The sequence below is a fragment of the Somniosus microcephalus genome, chromosome 9 (assembly GCF_052327205.1).
Source record: "Somniosus microcephalus isolate GS21.2 chromosome 9, FLI_Smic_1.0, whole genome shotgun sequence".
Classification (NCBI taxonomy): Eukaryota; Metazoa; Chordata; class Chondrichthyes; order Squaliformes; family Somniosidae; genus Somniosus; species Somniosus microcephalus.
Genome location: NC_140995.1, coordinates 150460389 through 150476191, shown reverse-complemented (window position 1 = coordinate 150476191; position 15803 = coordinate 150460389).

Below are 15803 nucleotides of genomic sequence, written 5' to 3'. Positions count from 1 at the left end.
GGTAGGTTGGTACACCGGCCTTTCACCTTTAGGATCTATATTTTAAAATAGTGAAGTTGAAGCTGCTTCTGTCTGTTAACGTCAACGGTTTAATGGTTTCCTGTCTGCACCACTTACGTTTCTGTTGTCATGTTTTTGTCATAAATAGCAACTGCCTGTAAACTGAGCGCCAAATTCCAAGGCCACAATTTCACCTACCGAGGCGGGTCCGGTGCGGCCGGGGTTGGTGATGGGGTGTGGTCCCGCTGCTGGCTCCAGCCCTCTCTGTAGAGTGATCTTATGTTTATTGGGCTTGTTAAGCCCGCCAATCGCATTTCCCAGCCAATTGAAGGAAGCAGGTCTGATGATGTAATTTGCTGGTTTTCTTAAGAGATCAACACAACCTGGTTGCACATTGCACAGGAGGACACAAGCAGGGATGTTGTCAGGAGGACCAGGCTGCAGTGGCGCAAACCTTTCAATGATCTCAGTAGATCATGAAACGTTACTGCAAAGCCACATTCAACCTCATCCTGCTGTGCCACTCATCACATCCCCATCACCCTGCCTTCCCTACCCTACTCCTGCACATCCTTACTCACACCAACTTACCTTGAACCTCCACCCATCCCTCTCTATCTATATTATCACATGCCCATCTGACTAGCCACCTCTCACACTCACCCTCATCCTAGTCCAATCATACCAACTAACAACACACAGGGGTAGGCACTTGGGTGTTTTAGCCAATGTTCGTGTGACATTTCTGTTAATGTGCTGTCAAACATTGAAATCTTTATTTTCAACACTTTGCGTTCTTGGGCAGATTTGTGTGTACCTTTGGAAGTGGCTTAGTGAGTTGCAGTGAATGGTGAGACACAACGGCAATGGCGATGAGTGTGAAAGGAATGGCTTGGGCATTGTAGGGATGCTTTATGGTGTTGGTGTGGGGTGGTGCCAACCTGGTGCAGCATGTGGCAGCCAGGATGTACAGTATCAAGTGAAATAAATCTAGCTATGGTGAGGCCATCCTTGGCGTCCCGGCCTGCAATGTGCTCGGGTGCTGATGCCCTGTGTCCTGTGCAGCGGCAGCTGATTGTGGAGAAGGTTGGTGTTGTTGTTGGTGTGTCTGGTGCTGCTGGTGTTGGGGCTGATCGTGGTGGGATTCTGAGGACCAAGGTGTGATATTTTCAAGATGCTGATGGAATAGATGGCAGGTGAGGTTGAGATGACAGAAGCGATATGTTTATGGTGAGTGAGGCTGATCCAATGCGGTGACACTGGATAGAGAGTTTGCTCCAAACACTTGCAAGCTGCATAAAGCTCAATCTGTCTTCCAAATGCAGTAAGCAACAGCTTCTCACCTTGGAAGGTGAACAGCTATGAAATGGTAGCTTTTATAGAACACTTGCAGCTGTCAAGTTAAGAAATCATCACATACTGACAAACGTCCGACCACCTTACCTGATGTGATCCCCGAGCAGCGGGGATGCCTTTGGTTCCACCTCATTGGCTGTAAAGTGATTTGAGACGTCCGCTGGTCGTGAACGGTGCTATATAAATGCAAGTCTTTCTTTCTAATCCTTTAATCATTGGTTAGAAAGAAAGAAAGACTTGCATTTATATAGCGCCTTTCACGACCGGACGTCTCAAAACGCTTTACAGCCAATGAAGTACTTTTTGAAGTGGAGTCATTGTTGTAATGTGGGAAATGCAGCAGCCAATTTGCACACAGCAAGCTCCCACAAACAGCAATGTGATAATGACCAGATAATCTACTTTTGTTATGTTAGTTCAGGGATAAATATTGGACAGGACACCGAGGATAATTCCCCTACTCTTCTTCAAAATAGTGCCATGGGATCTTTTACATCCACCTGGGAGAGCAGACAGGGCATCGGTTTAACATCTCATCCGAAAGACGACACCTCCCTCAGCACTGCACTGGAGTGTCAGCCTAGCTTTATGTGCTCAAGTCCCTGGAGTGGGACTTAAACCCACAACCTTCTGATTCAGAGGCGAGAGTGCTACCCACTGAGCCACAGCTGACACTGTAAAGGAGACACATTGATGGTCCTGTTGTTCACCAAGGTCCCAGATGCCCTGTTGCCTTCATCGTGCTATTATCACCTCGCACTTCCAGCAACTTACTGAATGATGCAGGAAAATGTCTAACTAACCAGGCACAGCCCCAGTTCCAGCAAATTGCAGCCCAATTTTTTTTCAAAATCCAAGCCACGTTCTTAGTTGCTTTCCCCTGTCCCCTTTCCCTCTCCCCCTACTCCTCTCTTCTTTGTCATTCCCCTCCCTCCCCTCACTCTATCATTCACCTCCTTGCAATTTCCTCTCTCTATTACACCTCCCATGCCATCTTCCATTCCCCTCTGCCATTTCCCCTTTTCCATTTACCTCCTATGTCCTATGTCCAAATTTATAACAGAGACTGCCTATGTAAAGCTGTCATGCTGTGATTACACCCTCTCAACAGCGGTGGCTTTGTGTCTCCCAGCTCCTCAGCCTATACTGCAGAGAAACTCCAATACTTCAACCAATTCTACTTCTCTGCTTCCCAAACAGTCATCAGTTTTGCTCTTTAACTATAAATAATAAAATCACATCAAAGTATCATATAAAAATAAGGTCAGAATGTATGAATTTAAAACAGGACCTGAATAACATCTGCATGCCTTGGTCCAATTGTCACCTGCCTTCTAATCCCACTTCACCCAAAGGCTACACCTGGTCTTGACTCCCTGTGTGCATCACCAAGAGAGACCAACTAGTTATCAAATGAATTTGCTGGCTTCCATTCACATTGCAACACATCAATTAATCGGTTCATTCCACTGACTCGCCAATACATTATATAATTAATTTACTGGGCTGAATTCACTGAGACATACATGATCAAATGAATTTGCTTGTTTCCATTGAATAAGCCACACATAATTCAATTAATTCATTGATTTATCCGCACAGCTATGAATGATTAAATGAATTATCTGAATTCCATTTACGCAGCCTTACATTATTGAAGGGCTGCGAGTGCTGCAGTAGAGAGTGTGGGGTTGAGAAGTGGAAATATGGGGCCCGATTTTGTGGCTTGTGTGGGAAATGGTCGGATTCCCCCGAATGTGGGGTTCTGACACACAAAAAAATGTCAGCCAGCTCCACGCAATTTTCCCTCAAGTGGCCAATTAATTTCCAATATGTGGGCAGCCTTGCTAATTGTCCATTTCTAGTCGGAAAGCCCCACAGTATGAGGTCATCATTCGTGGTGCTTTCAAGGTCCATAGCAAGCACTGCATCCTCTGAAGGCTTCCAAACGAACCATACAGGATGGCAGAGGAGCCTGCAGCAGCTGTGGCCAGTGCCAGACCCCGAGCTGCCTCCAAATTCGACGAAGCTTCACTGCAGGCATTATTGGATGGGGTTAGGGCCCACAGGGAGGTCCTCTTCCCTAGGTCAGGCAGGAAGAGGCCTCCCACTGAGACCAAGGCTACATGGATGCAGGTGTCAGCAGATGTCAACTCGAATGTGCATGTAACCTTGGCATCACATCTCTAACTCCTTCCTCTACTCCCCCACAGGACCATCCAGAGCCCCCGTCCCCACTGTGGAGGAGGAAGAGGCTGTGCAGCCAGACTCCTCAGAGGAAGCTCCAACCTCTGAGGGTGCAGCGTCAGCAGAAGTAAGCGCACCCAGCACCAGCGCAGACACTCACACCTCGGAGGGACCTTCGGGACATAGAGTAGTGTTGTCACCTGGTGCTTCACAGCTCACAAGTGAGCCTCAGCAGATTCTGGAGACAGGGACAGCAGTGGAGAGTCCTCGTCGGAGGGTGCAGGACTCTGCCAGCTCAGCTCAGCTGCGCTGCATGTCGACCCTCTGCCTCTGGGTCTATCCGCAAGAGAAGGGTTGATGGATCTCCATGCACAAATGCAGGAGTCTCTGGCAGGTTTTGTCTCCAGGGTCACTGCAAGTGTGGAGCAAATGGAGGAGTCCATTGTGACCATGAGCAGAGCCTTTGTGGAGTCATTGGTGCATGAACGCATCACCATGGAAAGGTTGGCAACCTCCATGGAGGAGATAACTCGCCAGGGTACGGAAAACATGGTGAGTGCTCATAAGAGAATGACATCTCTTGAGCAGCGTTGGCCATCTATTGAATAGAGAAACCAGACCTTCATGGAAGTCCTTCTGAGTAGGACTGCCAGTGCAGAAACGGGTCCCCATGGCCCCCTAAAGCGCAGCAAGGTGCTCTCAAGCCACTTCCAAGCGCTGGCCCCTTCTGGCCTGTGCAGCTTCAGGTGAGTGAGCAGCAGCCTGGTGCTCCTGATGCTCATCCTGCTGTTCCTGGTTCTGCTGCTGCTGCCTCTGCTACTGGAGATCCTCTAATGGCAAGATGGGAAGGAAAAAAAGGCATCCCATGCTTCTCGTAGATGCCTCTGCTGAGGAAGCGCTGAGTGAGGGTGGCGAGAGGGGCTTCCCAGGAGATCGCATTGGAGAAGTGTGTGAGGCTCCAACCTTCCACAGCTGTGCCTAAGCCTTGAAGAAGTAGCCCCAAGACTGCAGCAACAAGGTCCTGCACCAAACAAATGCTGTCCCTTTAAATCGCGGCTTTCCCGAATGACCTGCAGCTGACAGCAAGCAAGCCGGCAAGCTTCACGCCAGGTTTTGTTACGTCCGTGTATCTTAATGTTGTGTCCTTCAATAATCAGACAACAGACTGCAGGGAACGATTCAACAGGTGTTTACTCAACGTGGCTCAAACTGCAACTGAAACAACAGATTACTACTCAGCGTTATATACAGGTGTGGTCACTGCCGGTACTACAGTATACATGAGCTGTAGAAAGTAGTTCCCCCCCTTAAAGGTACATACATTACAATTCCTCCCCTTTTAGATTAACAGTACCATAACACTCATTTAAAAATTAAATATCAAACTAATTACAATTAACACTTTTAACATGCAACATTAGCTGAAAATAGTCTATTTATAAATTCAGTCTTTGGGGAGGCTTCCTGATCCTTTCTGGATAGCGCCTTTCCCGAGTGTCTTGCTCTTGGTGCGGAGGCGATTCTGGCCCCCTGTCGTCGGTTGGTTCATCAGCTTCCGATGCTACTGTTTCTGGGGTAGATGCTACCTGTACGTCGGGTTCATCACCAGGTACGTATGGGCGAGGCATGGGGTTGACTTGTTCCTGTGACTCTAGGATCTGGTCAGCATGGCGTCTCACGATGCTCTCCCCAACGTCCACTGTGTACATTAGTGGGCCCTGCCGTGTGCATATCGTTCCTGGCTGCCATTTTTCTGTTCGGTAGTCGCGGGCCAAGACTGGTTGCCCTACATTGAAGCTCCTTGTTGGCTTCTCATGGATGTGCTGGAATTGCTTACTCTCAACATCTCATCGTACATTTGGTCTGAGCAAATCCAGGCGAGATCTTAACCTTCGGTTAAAGAACATCATGGCTGGGGCCTGGTTGGTGACTGCATGTGTCGCATTCCGGTAGGCGAACAGGAAATTGTCCACCTTGTGCTGCAGCGGAATGTTGTCATTGTACATAGCCTTTATTGCCTTCTTAAAGGTTTGTACGAACCTCTCAGCCAATCCATTTGTGGCTGGATGATACGGGACGAATGTGTAATGCCTGACCCCATTCTTTTTCAAGAACCTCCGGAATTCTTCGGACACAAACTGTGGTCCGTTGTCGGAGCAAATCTGTTCTGGCAAGCCATTCCTGGCAAAAATGGTCCGTAGGACTGCAATAGTTTTCTCTGTGGTGGTGGAGGACATTTTGATGACCTCAGGCCATTTCGAGTGCGCATCCACGGCTATTAAAAACATTGAGTCCATGAATGGACCAGCAAAATCAATATGCACCCGTTGCCATGGGGATGAGGACAACTCCCATGGGTGTAGAGGGGCCTGTGGTGGTGCATTTTGGACTTTCTGGCATCCTGAGCAACTCTTGGTCAGGTCCTCGATTTGTTTATCGATTCCTGGCCACCACACATAAGCCCTGGCTAGGCTTTTCATTTTTACCCCTCCCAGATGACCCTCATGAAGCTCATTGAGCACTCTCTCCCTTAACTTGGGTGGAATTAGCACTCGGGATCCACACATCAAGGTCCCCCGGCACACTGACAGCTGTTCTCTCCTTGTCGAGAATGCTGGCAACAGTGAGTCGCCATATGCTGGCCATCCCTTCACCGTCAAATCATATACCCGAGACAGTGTCGGGTCATTTCGGGTTTCCTTTTCGATACAAGCGTTAGTTACCGGTAGGTATTCAACTATAGTCAAATGGAATATTTCAACAGGATCCACTGCTGGTGCTTCTTCCGCAGTAGGCAGTGGCAGGCGTGATAGCCCATCAGCATTTCCATGCTGCCCTTATATTCAATCACATAGTGGTGCGCCCCTAGAAAAAGTGACCATCTTTGTAGTCGTTGCGCACTCATCACCGGAACGCCCTTCTTCGGATTAAAAATGGAGACAAGAGGCTGGTGATCAGTCAGCAAGGTGAATTTCTGCCCGTGCCGATAGTGATTGAACTTTTTCACTCCCCACACTAGGCTGAGGGCCTCCCTGTCAATCTGGGCGTAGTTACGCTTGGCTGAGGTTAGTGATCGTGACGCAAAGGCTATTGGCCTCTCTGAGCCGTCCGAGAATTTGTGCGACAGCACCGCTCCAATGCCGTAGGGTGACGCATCACATGCCAACCGAATTGGTAATGCTGGGTTGTAATGGGCCAATACCTCTTTCGACGTGATTAGTGTTTTGCTCTCCTGGAAAGCTCGATTACATTCGTCACTCCACTTCCATGGCACCCCAGTTTGCAGTAGGGTGTTCAGTGGGTGTAGTATTGTAGACAAATTTGGCAAGAACTTATGGTAGTAGTTTACCAGCCCGAGGAACGACCTCAGTTGTGACACATTTTCTGGTGCTGGAGCCTTGACTACTGCCTCAATCTTCTCTGGGGACTTATGTAACCCCTCTTTATCGATAACGTGGCCACAATACGAGATCTGTTTTCTAAAAAACTCGCATTTGGGGCGGTTAGCTCGGAGCCCATATTCCTGCAATCTAGTGAGCACCTGCTCCAGGTTGGCAAGGTGATCACTGTCATTTTCGCCCGTGACCAGGATGTCGTCCAAATAACACTGGGTCCCTGGGATCCCTTGCAGGACTTGTTCCATTGCCCTCTGCCAAATAGCCGGAGCTGATGCTACCCCAAATACCAGCCGGTTGTATTGGTATAGACCTTTATGGGTGTTGATTGTGAGGTATTTTTTTGATGCTTCTTCTACCTCCATTTGCAGATATGCCTGGGCCAGATCAATCTTAGTGAAGCGTTTCCCTCCAGATACCGAGGCGAAAATATCTTCAATCCGCTGAAGTGGATATTGTATGGTGTGAAGGACCGGGTTCACTGTTACCTTAAAGTCCCCACAGATGTGAACCTTCCTTGGTTCCCCAGGCGTGCTGCTCAACAACTTTTTCATCACAGGGACGATGGGTGTAGCCCACTCGCTCCAGTCTACCTTGGACAGTACACCTGAACGTTCCAGACTCTCCAGCTCTGCTTCGACGGCTGGGCGGATCGCATAAGGCAGCGGTCTGGCCTTAAAAAATTTTGGGCTTGCGTTTTCTTCAATTTTAATCGTCGCTGTCATGCCTTTTAGTGTTCCGAGTCCTTGCTGGAACACTTCTTTCGCGTCAGTTAGGATCTTTGACAGTCGCCCAGGTGTGACGTCGTCATCCTTTTTGTCAGCCACAGTCAGTGCCTGTATGGAATGCCAATCCAGTTGTATTTTCCGGATCCATTCACGTCCCAGTAATGGTGGTCCTCCATCTTGCAATACATACAGGTCTAGTTTTGGTGTTTCCTTACCGTTATATATAACGGTCACCCTTATTTTTCCTTTGGGGTAGACTTTTTGCCCCGTGTACGTCTTCAAAATAATTTTTGTGTCTCTCAAGGGTATGTGTGAGAATAGCCGCTCGTAGTCCCGTCGGTTTATGACTGTTAGAGCTGATCCTGTGTCCAATTCCATCTTTACTTGGACTCCTGCTATCTTGAGAGTGACCCAAATGGTTTGGTGATCCTCCGTTGTGATCACATTATGTCGTTTCAGACAACTCAGTTCCCTGCTTTCAGAGTCATTATTACTCTTTTGTTCGTCTGAACTATTCTCCGTTATCTTATGTACCTTCTTGTACTTCCCTTTGGTCAGTTTCTTATTGCTGGTTTTCTTTCCCGACCTGCAGACTCGTGCTATGTGTCCTACTTTTCCACACTGTCTGCATACTTTGTCTTTGAACCAGCAATCATTCTGGTCGTGTGTTGTTCTGCCGCAGCGATAGCACTTCTCTGTTCCATATGACATTTCGTTTGTGCCATATTCTTGCGGTCTCTGTTGTATCTCTGCAGCGCCCCGTACTGCTGCTTCATATGATACCGCAATGCTGAAAGCCTTTTCCAGCATAAGGTCCTTTTCAGATAAAAGCCGTTTCTGGGTTCCTTCACTTTGAAGCCCACACACAAACTTGTCCCTTAAGGTATCTGCTAGTCCCGTTCCAAACTGGCAGTGTTTCGATAGCTTGCGCAGTTCCGTTAAATACTCAGCATTACTTTCATCTTTATGCTGGTTCCTTTTGTGAAACTTAAATCTTTCTGCTATCAGCAGCGGTGTGGGGTTTAAGTGGTCCTGTAGGATTGACACTATGTTTTCAAAATCCTTTTGTACTGGCTTCTCTGGGGTTACTATGTTTCGTAGTAAGCCATACGTTTTTTCACCCATTGAATTCAACAATACCAGCGCTTTCTTGTCATCTGGCACTTCATTCACCTTGCAGTATACTTCTATGCGTTCGACATATGTCGTCCAATCTTCGACTTCATTGTCGAACGCTGTAATACTGCCACTCTTCGGCATTTTTGGGTGTGGTTAGACTGGCTTAAAATGGCATCTCCCGCGCTTTCCTTTCTTCCCCGCTGCGGCTTAAAATGGCGTCTCCCACGCTGCTGCCAGCGTCCCTCTTGGCGGTCCTCGTGGCAAATGGCGACGCCCTGTGGGTTTCGTGCACTGCTCCTGCACTGCTGCCAACACCGCTCTCTGCGGTCCTCGTGGCAATGGCAGCGCCTCGCGTTTTCCTGCGCACCTCTCTCCCCCGTTGACGCTGCTCAGCCCTTGAACACCGGCTGCGCTCTGCTCTCTCTCACCTCTCTCCCCCATTGACGCCGCTCAGTCCTGAACACCGGCTGTGCCCTGTGCGCTCTGCCGTCTCTCCCCCCCCCCGTCGATGCTGCTCGGCCTTTTTCTGTGCCGCTCGGTCGGGCTCTAGGCTGTCGCTGTCCGGGAAGGGTCTGCGCAGTACCTGTTGCCAGCCCGTTTCGCTGGACCACCGTGACTGGAAAGCCAAGCCTGGCTCTCGACAGCCTCCCCTGCGATGTTCAAATCTCCGCTGGATGACTGGGCGGTTGCCTGTGGTCGATGCCCGTGCTTCTGGACTCGACCTTCTTCCACTGTTCTCCAGGAGCGAATCCCTGGGAGGTGATGCAGAGTTGCAGGTAGGTTCAAACTTGCTCGTCGCCACTGTTATGTCCATGTATCTTAATGTTGTGTCCTTCAATAATCAGACAACAGACTGCAGGGAACGATTCAACAGGTGTTTACTCAACGTGGTTCCAACTGCAACTGAAACAACAGATTACTACTCAGCGTTATATACAGGTGTGGTCACTGCCGGTACTACAGTATACATGAGCTGTAGAAAGTAGTTCCCCCCCTTAAAGGTACATACATTACAGGTTTCATCAGCGGGGTTCCCCGCAGGCGTGTTTAGCGTGGGGAACCCCACAAAATTGCAACGGCCCCTGAAAATCGGCTTAAACATGGAAATAAGTGGTAATTAGTGTTCCAACGGCCAGTCCCGCCAGCGGCGGGTGGGACTGAATCGGGTCGCGGAGAAACGGCGGTCCGAAAGTTGGACGGGACGGGGAATCAGGCGGGGGGGGGCGGTCGCCACCCGCTTTTTCGCCGATTTTCGGCACCCGGCCGCATGAAAAGCCGTCCGACGGCTGCCAGAAAATCGGGGCCGTGGTCTTTCAAATGATAATGGGATTCAATAGGGTAGGCACAATGACACTAATGTCACAATATCCAAAACAATGGGGCACAATCTTAAAATTAGACCTAGGCCATATAGGAGTTAAAAAAGAAGCATATTTCAAACAAAGAGCAATGGAAATCTAGAACTCTCTTCCCTAAAAGGCTATGAATGCTGGGTCAATTTGAGATTTTCAAGATTGAGATCAATAAATTTTTGTTAGGTAACAGATATGGAACCAAGGCGGGTAAAGGTACAGATCAGCCACGATCTAATTAAATGGCGGACCAGTTCAAGGGGCTGAATGGGCTACTCCTGCCCCTACATTCATAAGAATTCAGTTCAATTTTTTTTATTTGCCATATGTAACCAGTACAAGTACAATTACAATGGAATGCTTACTCCCCGTAGGGACGCGTCAGCTATACATACAGCGCCGCGTTCAGAAAGTCAATACAATGGCTTCCAGTGGCAGTGGGAGTCCCTCAGCCGCTCCGGCCTCCTCATCACCGCGGCCTACTCCTCACTGTTGCCGGCTCCACGTGTGGTGGCCTGCTTCTCCCGCTCACGATCCAACCTCTGGCCGCCATGCCCGGCTCCCCTCCTCCCAGTCGGACTGCGAGTTTCCCGCCATGGAGCTGCCGGCCGACGTGCTGCAGCGGGTCATCGTGGCTGCCGCTGCTGCTCGTTGCGCTGCGCTGCCTCCGCCCGACTCACCGAACACATCGTCGGGATGTGAATGCTCCAGTTGCCGCGGCCTCCTCCTCACCGTCGCCGGCTCCACGGTCCGATGGCCCGGGGCCTGCTTCTCCCTCTCACGGTTCGGCCTCTGGCCACCATGCTCGGCTCCCCTCCTCCCAGTCGGAATTCCTTCCTGCCGAGGAGCTGCCGGCTGACGTGCTCCAGCGGGTCGACGTGGCTGCTGCTGCTGCTCATCACGCTGTGCTGCCTCTGCCCGACTCGCCGAGCACCTCGCCCCGGTTGCGGGAGCGAGCGGCGAGAGCTGGCCGCCCGAAACAGGGCCCATGTTTTAAATTGCAGCAGGAAAATACAAGGAGGCAAGTGAGGATAAATTGGATCTCCTTTGAGATGGGCGGCCTAGCAGGGCGCAACAATGAAGCTGGAGGCCTGACATTTCAAGTCTGTGTAGTGGAAGACCTAGAAAGGAGCCGGACAGGGCCAATGGCCTGAGGTTGAAATTTGCAGAGGACTTGGGGGTGTTGGAAACTGGAGGAAAACATGGCCTGACGAACCTCCCTGATTGGTCACTCTTAGGTCACATTTTGGGGCATCCCAAGACAAGTGAGAACCTGAGATGTGCCTTTAGTGGCATGGACACGCACTGGGGCAATTTAAATTAGTTGACCTCCCACTGATTCCGCATACTCTAGCACAGTCATCGCCAGAGGTCACCGGTGGTTGAAATGCTGATTTAACTGGTGGGATCATGGCCTGAGGATATTCAGCCCAAGTTGATACTTGCTCACTTCCACTTTAGCAATGGCCATATATGGATATCTTCTCCTTTTGGCCCAATCATCCAGCCAGCAGGAAAAATAAGCACTTACCCCTTGGTGCTTGGATCAGCCACCTTCAAAACAAAGCCCAATTTATTAAAGGGAAGAGTTACTCCTTGTGATGTATGTGCCTTTAAGAGCCCCTGTGTACTGTAATGCCGGTAATGGCCACTCGGGCTATGTAAGCCTGTATAGTGTCTTGTATCTGTTAGTTCACCTCCAGACCTTGTTCAGTAAACACCTGTGAAACCAACTCCTGCATTCCGTGTCTCCATTAACACACGGATACAACAGTGGTGACGAATTGGAAATGGACTTACCTGCAATTCGGCAGCATCTCAAGGAGATCGATTCCTCAGACGAAAGTCGAAGAAAAACAAGAAAGAAAAAAATAAAAAAAACTGTGGTTTCACCAGCTAGCCGAGCTGGTGGCAGGTACTGCAATAATCCTTCCTGGGCGGCGGGCTGGGGCTTCATCGGCTGGCACTGCAGCGGGGCCGAGCAGCGAAGGTGGAGGCAAACGGAGACAGAGGGTGGAGCACTCGGGAGATGGCCGGCGCTGCAAAGCAGGTCGGCGTTCGGACCAAGCAGAGGGAGGGAAAAGTCCCAGAGAGTCCGGCGGGAACGAGTCTCCACCTATTAAAAATACCTATGTAAATAAAAACCACGGAGAAAAGCGTTGTCAGAAGCGGCAGCGGCGGGAAAGCGTGGGAAGCGCCATTTTATTTTCTGCGGGGAAGAAAGGAAAGCGCGGGAGGCGCCACTTTTTTTTCAAGATGCCTAAGACTGGCAATATTACTGCTTTCGATAGCGATATAGAGGATTGGACCACATATGTGGAAAGAGTGGAGGTATATTGCACAGCAAATGAAATAGAGGATGATAAAAAGGCATCAGTACTTCTAAATCTAATGGGCGCAAGGACATACGGGCTGTTACGAAACTTAATCACTCCAGCCAAACCGAAGGACAAGAATTTTAAGGAAATTGTTGATACCCTACAGGAGCACTTAAACCCAACACCGCTGCTGATGGCGGAACGATTCAAATTCTTCAGGAGGAATCAGCACAAGAATGAAAGTAACACTGATTACCTCACCGAATTAAGGAGGCTGTCAAAGCACTGCCAACTCAGGGCAGGACTGGCAGATTCTCTTCGAGACAAATTCGTCTGCGGTCTCCTAAGTGAAGGAACACAGAAAAGGCTACTTTCTGAGAAAGATTTGACACTGGACAAGGTTTTCAGTGTGGCTGTATCATACGAAGCAGCCGCAAGAGGAGCTGCAGAGATACAGCAAAAGCCACAGGACTTCGGCACCCATGAAATGACACAGGGTTTCGAGAGATGTTTTCGCTGCGGCAGATCCACCCATGACCAGAGGGACTGCTGGTTCAAGGACAAAGCATGCAGGCAATGCGGAAAGATTGGACACATTGCACGTGTATGCCGACCTGGAAACAAAAAATCCACGGACAGGAAAAAAATCAATAAGGAAAAGTACAGAAAGGTACAAATGATGACGGACAGTAGCTCCGAAGACCAGAAGAGCGATCGCGACTCCGGAAACAAGAGACTAAGCTGTCTCAAATTACATAATGTAATTGCCAAAGAGGATTACCAGACCATTTGGGTTACCCTCATGATAGCGGGGTCCCCAGTTGAAATGGAGCTAGATGCAGGATCGGCTCTAACCGTCATAAGTCGACGGGATTACGAGCGGCTATTTCCGCATATACCTTTGAAAGACACATCCATTATCTTGAAAACATATACGGGGCAGAAAGTATACCCCAAAGGGAAAATAAGGGTGCCTGTTGTATACAACGGCAAGGAAATACAGAAGTTGTATTTATACGTTCTGCAAGATGGTGGTCCACCGCTGTTGGGACGTGAATGGATCAGGAAGATACGTTTAGACTGGCACTCCATTCAGGCACTGACGGTGACCAGTAAGAAAAAAAATGATGATGACGTCATACCTGAACGATTAAAAGACATCTTGGCCAACGCTAAGGAAGTGTTTCAACAGGAACTAGGAACCTTGAAAGGCGTCACCGCCTCAATAAAAGTGGAAGATGTGGCAATTCCCAAGTTTTTTAAGGCAAGGCCGGTGCCATACGCAATTCGTCCAGCAGTCGAGGCAGAGCTGGAGAATTTGGAAAAGGCAGGCGTATTATCCAAGGTAGATTGGAGCGAGTGGGCAACACCCATTGTCCCGGTCATGAAGAAAACGTTGAATAATGATTAATCTGAAGAACAGAGAAAAATTCGCATCTGTGGGGACTTCAAGGTGACTGTAAACCCGGTCCTTCACACGGTACAGTATCCTCTTCTGAGGATAGAAGATATTTTCGCCTCACTATCCGGAGGGAAACGTTTCACCAAAATTGACTTGGCACAGGCATATCTACAGATGGAGGTTGAAGAGGCCTCTAAAAAGTATCTCACGATAAATACACACAAAGGCCTGTACCAGTGCAATCGACTGGTTTTCGGAGTAGCATCAGCTCCAGCTATCTGGCAAAGAGCTATGGAGCAAGTCCTCCAAGGGATTCCGGGGACTCAATGCTACCTAGACGACATCCTTGTAACAGGAGAAAACGACAACGAGCACCTTGCCAATTTGGAGCAGGTGCTCACTAACCTGAAAGAACGGGGCCTACGAGCAAATCGCCCCAAGTGCGAATTTTTCCAGAAACAAATATCATATTGTGGCCACATAATTAACGAGGAAGGGTTGCATAAGTCACCTGAAAAAATTGAAGCGGTCATAAAAGCCCCAGCACCTGAAAATGTCTCACAATTAAGGTCGTTCCTGGGATTGATAAATTACTATCATAAATTTTTACCGAACTTGTCAACTCTTCTGCACCCTCTTAACGAACTGCTACAAACGGGAGTAATTTGGAAATGGAGCGAAGACTGTAAACGTGCCTTCCATAAATGCAAAGGCTTGATCATGTCCAAGGAAGTTTTGGCTCATTACAACCCATCACTGCCAATCAGACTGGCGTGCGATGCATCGCCTTACGGCGTAGGAGCGGTATTATCGCATAGATTCCCTGATGGCTCGGAGCGGCCGATAGCTTTTGCGTCACGCTCATTTAACTCAGCTGAGCGTAACTATGCCCAGATCGACAGGGAAGCACTCAGCCTGGTATGGGGAGTGAAGAAATTCAACCATTACCTACACGGACAAAAATTTACCTTGTTGACTGACCATCAACCCCTCGTCTCCATATTCAACCCTAAAAAGGGTGTTCCCATTATGACAGCGCAAAGGCTACAGAGGTGGTCCCTTTTCCTAGGGGCACACCAATATGACATAGAATACAAAGGATCAAAACAGCATGGGAATGCTGACGGTTTATCGCGCCTACCGTTGCCAACGGTAGAAGAGGCACCTACAGTGGACCCAGTGGAGATGTTCCACTCAACCATAGTGGAATGTCTACCAGTAACAAATTCTGCCATTGAAAAGGAAACGAGAAATGACCCGACTCTCTCACGAGTCTACGATTTAACGGTGAAGGGATGGCCAGCACATGGCGAACCACTGTTGTCAGCATTCTCGCAAAGAAGAGAACAGCTGTCAGTGTGCTGAGGAACCTTGATGTGTGGATCCAGAGTGGTGATTCCACCCAAACTCCAGGATAAAGTGTTAAAGGAGCTTCACGAGGGGCATCTGGGTGGAGTGAAAATGAAGAACCTAGCCAGAGCGTTTGTGTGGTGGCCAGGTTTCGATGGAGACATCGAAGAAATGACCAAGAGCTGCCTAGGATGCCAGAAGGTCCAAAACGCCCCACCACAAGACCCTCTACATCCATGGGAGTGGCCCTCATCTCCATGGCAAAGGGTACACATCGACTTTGCTGGTCCATTTATGGACTCAATGTTCTTAATCGCGGTTGATGCACACTCCAAGTGGCCGGAGGTAATAAAGATGTCCTCCACCACCACGGAAAAAACCATCACAGTATTAAGGACCATATTTGCCAGGAATGGGCTGCCTGAACAGATCTGTTCTGATAATGGACCGCAATTTGTGTCCGAAGAATTCAGGAAGCACTACACGGCCGCCCCATACCATCCCGCCACCAATGGATTGGCTGAAAGGTTTGTCCAGACCTTCAAGAAGGCCATAAAGGCCATGGGTAATGAAGACATAAATCTACAGCATAAGGT